The sequence below is a fragment of the Hemiscyllium ocellatum genome, chromosome 29 (genome assembly GCF_020745735.1).
Source record: "Hemiscyllium ocellatum isolate sHemOce1 chromosome 29, sHemOce1.pat.X.cur, whole genome shotgun sequence".
Taxonomy (NCBI): Eukaryota; Metazoa; Chordata; class Chondrichthyes; order Orectolobiformes; family Hemiscylliidae; genus Hemiscyllium; species Hemiscyllium ocellatum.
In genome coordinates, this window is record NC_083429.1 from 13,727,393 (window position 1) to 13,736,420 (window position 9,028).

The 9,028-nt window shown below is 42.6% G+C and overlaps 1 non-coding gene across 1 annotated transcript; it reads left to right on the forward strand.

The window, feature by feature from the left end:
• The first annotated feature begins 8,183 nt into the window (after nt 1-8,183).
• On the forward strand, nt 8,184-8,256 carry trnav-uac (transfer RNA valine (anticodon UAC)). Its single transcript has one exon. It is a non-coding gene; the product is annotated as a tRNA-Val (tRNA).
• The last annotated feature ends 772 nt before the right edge of the window (nt 8,257-9,028 follow it).

The window sequence follows — 9,028 nt, forward strand, 5'->3', positions numbered from 1 at the left end:
TCATCAAATTTCTCCAAGGCTGTTCCGTTTACTATGTAGTTGGTTCTAGAATTAGGCTTCCCAAAATGCATCACTTCACATTTGCCTCGATTGAACTCCGTCTGCCACTTCTCCGCTCTACTCTCCCGTCTATCTATATTATTCTCTATTCTTTGGCTGACGCCTATGCTTTCTGCTACTCACCAATCTTCGTGTCAAATGCAAATGTAGTGGCGATATATTGGGCTAACAACACTTGGAGACTGGAACATGGCAGCTGCTGGTATTTAAACCGATGAATAAAATCTGGAATAATAACCCCGATCAGCGGAACAAAGGCAAAAAGTTTTAATTTGCTGAAAGCCCATTCATTCTTGTCCCTTGGAAAGGGGAATTTGCCATCCTTAACGAGACCTGCCAACATATGACTCCAGACTCACAACAGTGCGTTCAACAATAGAATCCCTCTGACTCAGTTCAAGGTGAATTAAGAATGAACAACAAATAATGTTCAGACCATGATGGTCATACTCCGTGGGAGAGTAAAGAAGAATTAAAAAAAAAATACATGGATGACGGGGAAAATTGGGAGTCATCTCTGCGTGGACTCAAATTCAACTGATTATCCAATCTAAATAGACACATGGATACACACATCGCCAAGATGTCAGGTCCATAGGGGTCTTCGGGAATGGATTCAATTACCCGCTGAAGTGTAAACCTACGTGCCCAGGCACAATGTGGACAGGTCATTCACCACTCCTATATGTGAGAAGTGATCACTCAGGAGGCCAACTGGCAGAGTCACCAGCATGTTGACAAATGACATCGGGGTCCGATTGTGCTGTTATTGCAGGTGTTCATCACATCCAGCAATGAACCATGTTTGGACGCTTGTTTCCAGTGGACTTCCATTGTTTCGTGACGTAGATCAACGATTCAGACTTAGTTGTAGGAGTTATGATTTAGAAGTTTGCAGAGGATGCAACAATTGGTCGTGTATTTGACTATGATGAATAATGTCAGGGCCTGCAGAGATGTATCAATCAGGTGGAAAATAAAACCAGCGAATGGAATTGAATCCAGACCAATAAGTGGTAACGAATTTGGGGAGTTGAAACAATAACAGTGAGGTTTCTGAGTGGTGTACAGAACAAACAGGAACAAAGGGATCATGGAGTGGATATTCACAGATCACTGAAGATTTTGGGACAGGGAGCTCAGATGGTCGAGAGTATTATTGGATATTTTCTATTGTTTACCCTCTGTTGTGGGTGATATTCGATATTTAGCAACCGCCAGTTTAGGAAACTACTAAAAGAATGAGCACAAGTCTGGTCAATGCAATAATTAACATTTTAAAATTTGTAAGACAAAGGATGGAGGGCTGAAGTATACCACTTTGACGATCAAGACCGCTTCATCACTCAATGGATTTACCATTGATACATCTTCAAGTCATGCCGGCATGTGCCTTGGAGGGTAACTTGCAAATGGTCGCGCTTCAGTGTATCTTCAACCTTGTCCTTATAGTCAGCACAGTTTTTGAGCTTTGAATGTTTTGTCAACACAGCCTGGATGACATACTCCACCGCATCTTGGAGGTGGTGCATTCTACTGCAATTGTGCCTTAGCAGTGAGGGTAATAAACATTCAGGTGTTGACCGTGGTACAGTTAAGTGACTGCATTGTCGTGGAGGATGTCCAGTTCCTTCAGTGGTATTGAAGCTTCACACATCCAGGCAAATGAAGCGAGTTCTGTTACACATCTAATTTGTGCCTAACAAATGATGCAGGCTTCCCGGAGACATGACTTGTATGAATAATCACCCAGAGTCGACTGACGGACATTTTTTTGTAGTCAACTTCTTTATTTGGGCGGTCAGGTAACATCTCTCCTAAATATTAGCTCCGAGCGCGATTACACGGAGGACTTCAGTTACAACGAAGCCATTGACTGTCAATAGAATGTGATTAGATTCTCATTTGTCAAAGTTATCATTACTGTATTTGGTCCATGTGTGGACTAATCCGATTCCAATCGTTATCTGATTTCAAGTTCCAGTTCCCGTGCTGTAAGGGACAGCAGAGATTTACGAGGATGTTGTCAACTTTGGATAAAATGGAGCTGGAATGATTGGTCAGGCTTGGATTATTCTCCATGAAACAAAATCGTGGGATCTTGACAGGGTAGATGCAGGCAGGTGGCTTGCCCTATGCTCTGATGAGAGCACCAGAGGACATAGTCTCAGAATGAGATATCGCCCATTTAATTCAGAAATGAAGAGTAATTTCCATGCTCAGAGAATCTGTGGCTTTTTTTTGGCAACCGAAGTAGAGGGGAAGTTGTTGGGTATTTTCAAACTGTGTCAGGTATTTAATCAGAAAGATGATGAAGTTTGTCGAGGTAAGTGAGCAGAATGGAGTTGAAGATTATCAGATCAACCATGAGTTCGTTGTATGGTGGGGCAGACTCGATGGGCTGAATGGCATGCATCCATTTTGTTTAACATTTGGTCTAACGCTAAATTTTATTCATAAGTTGAGAATTGTGAGTGGATGGGATGAAGTGATAGAAAAGGTTTATCAAACACATCAGGAACGAAGCTCATAAACTCATGAAGAAGAAATGTGCTGTGACCTGGGGGCAACAAATGACACTCTGCACAGCACAGGTGGCTGTTTACAGAAGCTGTGATTGCTGAAGAAAATTGGTCGACCTTGTACAGTTAGCAAGTCCGTCATCACGCTGCATGTGAAAGAATGGAAAGTTTGTTTTATTGGAGCAGTTTGCTGCGTTTCCAATTCCGTGTGACTGTTTGAAATACTGATCAAATCATTGTGTGGACTGTTAGGTTCAAATTATCATGAGCAATCCCATTGGATAAACTTGTGCTCCAGATAACTTGTTAGTTATTTCTCTTTCTGTCGATGTAAATTCATAGAAAGACAAGATGGAAAGAGGTGCATAAAGAAAAAAATGTGTTCCCTCTAATTACTCCAATTTAATTTACGACCGAATAGAACATCTGCTCTCATTTTTTATTTCAACTTTTATGTGGTGTTGATTATTCGTGGATCTCCCGTACAGTGAAGCGCAAGAAAAAAATTCTCGATCCAGTGTATACCAGAGGTGTGAGATGCAATGTAAAAATGCAGCAGTGGTTTGTGGAATTAGCAACCAAAATGTGACTCGAACCCGTGAATGCGGAGCACGGTGGTATAATAATCCATCACTGTAATCTTCCGTCTCCTCAGCACGTTTTGGAAATGGGTGACATGTGACCTCATCAAGGTAACATGTGGTGAAAGTTGTGGTTGAGAAATGTCTTGAGCTAAATTGAATCCAAACCATTGTGTTTCTGCTTTCACCAGAATTACAATAACTGCAAAATTCAAGAAATAACCATGCTCAGAATGAAACAGTGAACAATAATTCCCCATCATATTCACACCCACATTTTGCCTTCACTCATAATTTCTTCAGTGACGTTCTCTCTCACATGAAGTAGTAGCTATGGCGAGTGATATAAATGCGATGTTGTGGTTCAATAGCCGTTCTCATATGGCTTAACTGAATTACGTTAAACCACAAGAAAAGCTTTTTTGTTCGTTTCGTTTTATTAAGTGAACTGAAAGTCACACTGTTCATTGTAAAAACCGGAAGTGCATTAGATTTATCTCATTGGAACGATTAATGATATATGCAAATTTGTTCCGAATTTATTTCAGCTGAAAGAAAACACTGCCATTTATGCTGATCAACTCCAACATTTTGTTAAAATGCTGTTTCGATCCCCGCTATATTGATGTTCAAAACACAACTGCGGTGTGGGAATGTGCTGAATATTTAAAGTGTCTGTGCTGTCATGATCATGTTCTCCTCCCGCGCAGATAATCACAAGCAGCTCGAATGTTGCTTTGTTTTCCAGGCAAGTTGTGCTTTTACTGGAATGGAATGGAGACTTTTATTTCATCGCTGTTTTGAAACAAAGTCCTGCGGTGACTCGATTCCTCGTTGTTTGGTTTTCTGGCCAATGGGAAAATCGTTCCAAAGAATTTCGATGTCATATGTTATTGCATTTCTCCTATTTCCTTCATTTCCGTTCAGGAGATATCAGAAGGTAAAGGTAATCTAATCGAGACTGTGATTGGTGAAATTCACTTTTTATGGCCCATTCTTTTTATGTTCTTTCTTCCTCTCTTTTCAGCTTTGTCTGGGAAGTGGTGGTGCACTAAGGCTGCAGTATGTTTGAAAGAGTAGTTTGGAATTGCCCTGTTGTTAGTTGTGAGATTACCTTATGCCTCATGTCCTCGGACTGTCTCATATTTAGCATGCATGCTTCGCTGTGACTGAACATGCATTTGGTTTGCCAGTTTTGTTTGTGTTCATTGTTAAATGCTTTCTATTTTGCGATTCGCTTAGTATATTACGAATTAACAGGCTTTCTGAAGTAATTTCCAGCTGCCAAAATCTTCAATTGAGGATCTGGAAAAATTTCACGGAATATTGCCAAGCAGAGCAAAAGTAAGGAAGTCGTTCGTTTTGGCAGTGTTTCACAATCCTACCCTTCCCGTGAGCAGTCGAACAGGATGAAAGATTGTGCCACAGTCTGCGATGCTAAAAAGTGATCCTTTAAAGCAGGTGTAATAAGCAACACAACGTTATTGGGTTACACCGCGTGGGAACAGATACTTCAGTGTATCACGTCCATGCTCACCACATAGCCAAAATTAAACACGTCCCATTCTCCAGCATTTGGCCTCAATCCCTCTAAACCCATTCTATCCAAAAAATCATCCGGTTACCTTTGCAATTTTCTGAACGTAATAGCCTCGTCCACATTCGCGGGTAGCTTATTCCATACACGCACAACCTTCTGTGTGGGAAATGCGCCTCAGGTACTTTGTCAATTTCAGCCAAATCACCTTAAACCAATGCTCTCGAGTTTTCAACTCGCCCCAGCTTAGGGAAAACACGAATGTACTCAGTTTACAACCCTTCCATCAGATCATGTCGCAGCTGTTACGCTGCAGGGAAAGTTGTCCCAGCCTATCCCACCTCGCCCAACGGTCCAAGCATTAACGACATCCTTGTCTTTACTTTGTCATCAATTTCTCGTGTCTTTTTTTAAAGTTTTCAAGATTTCAATTACGCTGGACAACAACGAGCTGTTGGAAACTGAAAGATCAAACGTAGAATAGCTTCAACTTTCAGTGATGGACACCACTGAGCCGCTGCACGGGCAGCCGCGGTTTGTTTCTGTGGCGTAGTGGTCATCACGTTCGCCTTCCACGCGAAAGGTCCCCAGTTCGGAACTGGGCCGAAACTACATTGATCAATTGCAGCACTTTACATGGACAAAAATGGAGCTTTCTTGCTTGCTTTCCAATCAACAAACCTGCCTTCGATTTTGCGTTAACTAATCTGCTCTTGTAGTGAAATGTAATGTAACACAATTCCATTTAATTACTGCGCAAAGCATTGTAAAGTTTTTCTCCAACCTGGTTCTGATCATAAGTCATTCTGTTTGAGAGTATAGTTCCCGCGTTCTGATCCTTCCATAAAAAGCAGTACCGCATTTGCATTCCTTGCGCAGGCGACCGGTTCAAAGACAGTGAAGAAGCTGATGCGCTGGTGTCACAGTGCACCACGGATTCCTGAACTAGTCTGTCTGTCAAATGTAGCCCAAAGTCACCTCTGAAAGATCGCATTTGGAAACTTCTGACGTTATACAATGCGCGAGAATTGGCACCAGAGATCCTGAATCATGGTTTGGGACAGTTAGCACGTTAGTGGCTCATTCAATCAGCAACAGCAATGAAAGAAATTATACTCTCCGAGGAACCTCTGGACCTGTGCTTTCATAGCACCGCTAGTATTAAGGTGAGATCCGAGATCTAAGCCATGTTGGAACTGAAACGGCGGAAACGACAGAGAGGATGCAGAATGACATCGCACTCATTTGGTTTTCTTTAAATCAATGAAGAGCAGGAAAATGTAAACGGGCAGGGCGAGTGGGAAAGTGAGGCAGTTGCAGCTCTGGTGAAACTCCTTCTTTGTGAGTCACTCAGTAACAAGAGGCGTGATGGTGACTCAGGCGTGAGAGCTCTTCACATCGAGAACAAAAGGCACTCAAGGTCAGTTAGCACCTCTTCCGGAGTGGGGGTGTGGTGAGGTGCTAACAGAACCTCTTGACTTCTGTACCTCCGGTTTTAGGGTGGCCAACGTTCTTTGGGACTCTTATTCTGCAAAACAGACACAGTGACTGAAACTATAGTGAACGGTATGATGTGGAACACGGTCTGCTCAGCTTTGTGCATTTTCCCTGTAGTCCGGTGTGTTTCATGTTCCGTGTAAACGAGAAAGTTGTCCTGTTTCGAGCAATGGGTGAAAACATTTAGCAAAGCAGGATTCGAAATTGCAGTAAAGTCAAGCAGCTCATGGTTATTTGAACAATCCTTAACCTAACATATACTCACGCACTCACAGATACATTTGTAGCTGAAAGAGTCTGAGAAGATATAATCAAGTTACCATTGGTATTTTTGTCTGGAGTGATGGGCTATCATTATCTGCTGCGAAATTCATATTGTAGCCGGGCACATACCAGCTGCTGTGCGAGTCGGAGAAGGATCATGGAACCCTTTTCATGTGAGTTTGCATCTTTTTGTTTGAATCCCGCCACTGCCATTTATGCTGATCAACTCCAACAGCTTGTTAAAATGCTGTTTCGATCCCCGCTATATTGGTATTCAAAACAAAACTGCGGTGTGGGAATGTGATGAATATGTAAAGTGTCTGTCCTGTCATGATCATGTTCTCCTCCCGCGCAGAAAATCGCAAGCAGCTCGAATGTTGCTTTGTTTTCCAGGCAAGTTGAGTTTTTACTGGAACGGAATGGAGACTGTTATTTCATCGCTGTTGTGAAACAAGGTCCTGCGGTGACTCGATTCGTCGTTGTTTGGTTTTCTGGCCAATGGGAAAATCGTTCCCAAGAATTTCGATGTCATCCGTTGTTGCATTTCTCCCATTTCCTTCCTTTCCGTCCTGGAGACATCGGAAGGTAAAGGTAATCTCATCGAGACTGTGGTTGGTGAAATTCACTTTTTATTGCCGATTCTTATTATGTTCTTTCTTTCTCTCTTTTCAGCATTGTCTGGGAAGTGCTGGTGCACTAAGGCTGCAGTATGTTGGAAAGAGTAGTTTGGAATTGCCCTGTTGTTAGTTGTGAGATTACTTTATGCCTCATGCCCTCGGACTGTCTCACATTTAGCATTCATGCTTCGCTGTGTCTGAACATGCATTTGGTTTGCCCGTTTTGTTTGTGTTTCGTGTTAAATGCTTTCTGTTTTGTGTTTCGCTCTGTACATTACGAATTGACAGACTTTTTGAAGTAATTTCCAGCTGCAAAAATCCTCAATTGAGGATTTGGGAAAATTTCATGGAATATTGCCAATCAGAGCAAAAGTAAGGAAGTCGTTCATTTCGGCAGTGTTTCACAATTCTACCTTTCCCGTGAGCAGTCGAACAGACTGAATGATTGTGCCACAGACTGCGATGCTAAAAAGTGATCCTTTAAAGCAGGTGTAATAAGCATCACAACGTTATTGGGGTACGCTGCGTGGGAACAGATACTTGAGTGTATCACGTCCATGCTCTCCACATCGCCAAAATTAAACATGTCCCTTTCCCAGCATTTTACCTCAATCCGTCAAAACCCATTCTATCCAGAAACTCATTCCGTTCCCTTTGCAATTTTCTGAACGTAATAACCTCGTCCACATTCGCGGTTAGCTCATTCCACACATGCACAATCTTCTGTGTAGGAAATGCGCCTCAGGTACTTTGTCAATTTCAGCCAAATCACCTTAAACTAATGCTCTCGAGTTTTCAACTCTCCCCAGCTTGGGTAAAACACGAAAATACTCAGTTTACAACCCTTCCATAAGATCATGTCGCAGCCGTTACGCTGCAGGGAAAGTTGTCCCAGCCTATTCCACCTTGCCCTATCCTCCAAACATTAACGACATCCTTGTCTGTATTTTGTCATCAATTTCAACGTGTCTTTTTTTTTTAAGTTTTCAAGATGTCAATTACGCTGGACAACAACGAGCTGTTGGAAACTGAAAGACAAAACGTAGAATGGCTTCAATTTTCAGTGCTGGACACCACTGAGCCGCTGCAGGGGCGGCCGCGGCTTGTTTCTGTGGTGTAGTGGTCATCACATTCGCCTTACACGCGAAAGGTCCCCAATTCGAAACTGGGCAGAAGCTGCTTTGTTCTTCAATTGCAGCACTTTACATGGCCAAAAATGGAGCTTTCTTGCTTGCTTTCCCATCTGCAAACCTGCCTTCGAATTTGCTTTAACAAATCTGCTCCTTGAGTGAAATGTAATGTAATGCAATTCCATTTAATTACTGTGCAAAGCATTGTAAAGTTTTTCTCCAACCTGGGTCTGATCATAAGTTTATTCTGTTTGAGAGTATAGTTACCACGTTCTGATCCTAACATAAAAAGCAGTGCCGCATTTGCTTTCCTTGCGCAGACTCGACCATTCCCAATGCGAAGATAGGTGGAAGTGAGGGCTGCAGGTGCTGAAGCTCAGAGTCGAAAGTGTAGTGCTAGAAAAGCACGGCAGGTCAGACAGCATCTGAAGAGCTGGAGAAGCAATGTTTCTGACACTAACTACTGCCATTCCATTACTACCTGATGCGTGGAGGAAGAATGACTCATATTCCGCCTTCGGACCATGCAAGCACACGGGATAAATGTGTACTTGAACAGCTTCCTCATTTCACTTCATTCTACATTCTACCAGTCGCAATCTTCCAACTAGGCACTGCTGTCTTGACCCGTCGATGAAACAACCCTCTTAACTATCACCTTCTTCCTCACCTTCATCCACCTATCCCAGATACTTTTCCACAAACAGAATTACCCTCCCACTTAAATCTCAACCCCGACCTGCAAGCCTCATTCCTGATGAAGGGTTCATGCCTGGAACGTCGATTCTCCAGCTACACAGATGCTGGCTGACATGCTGGG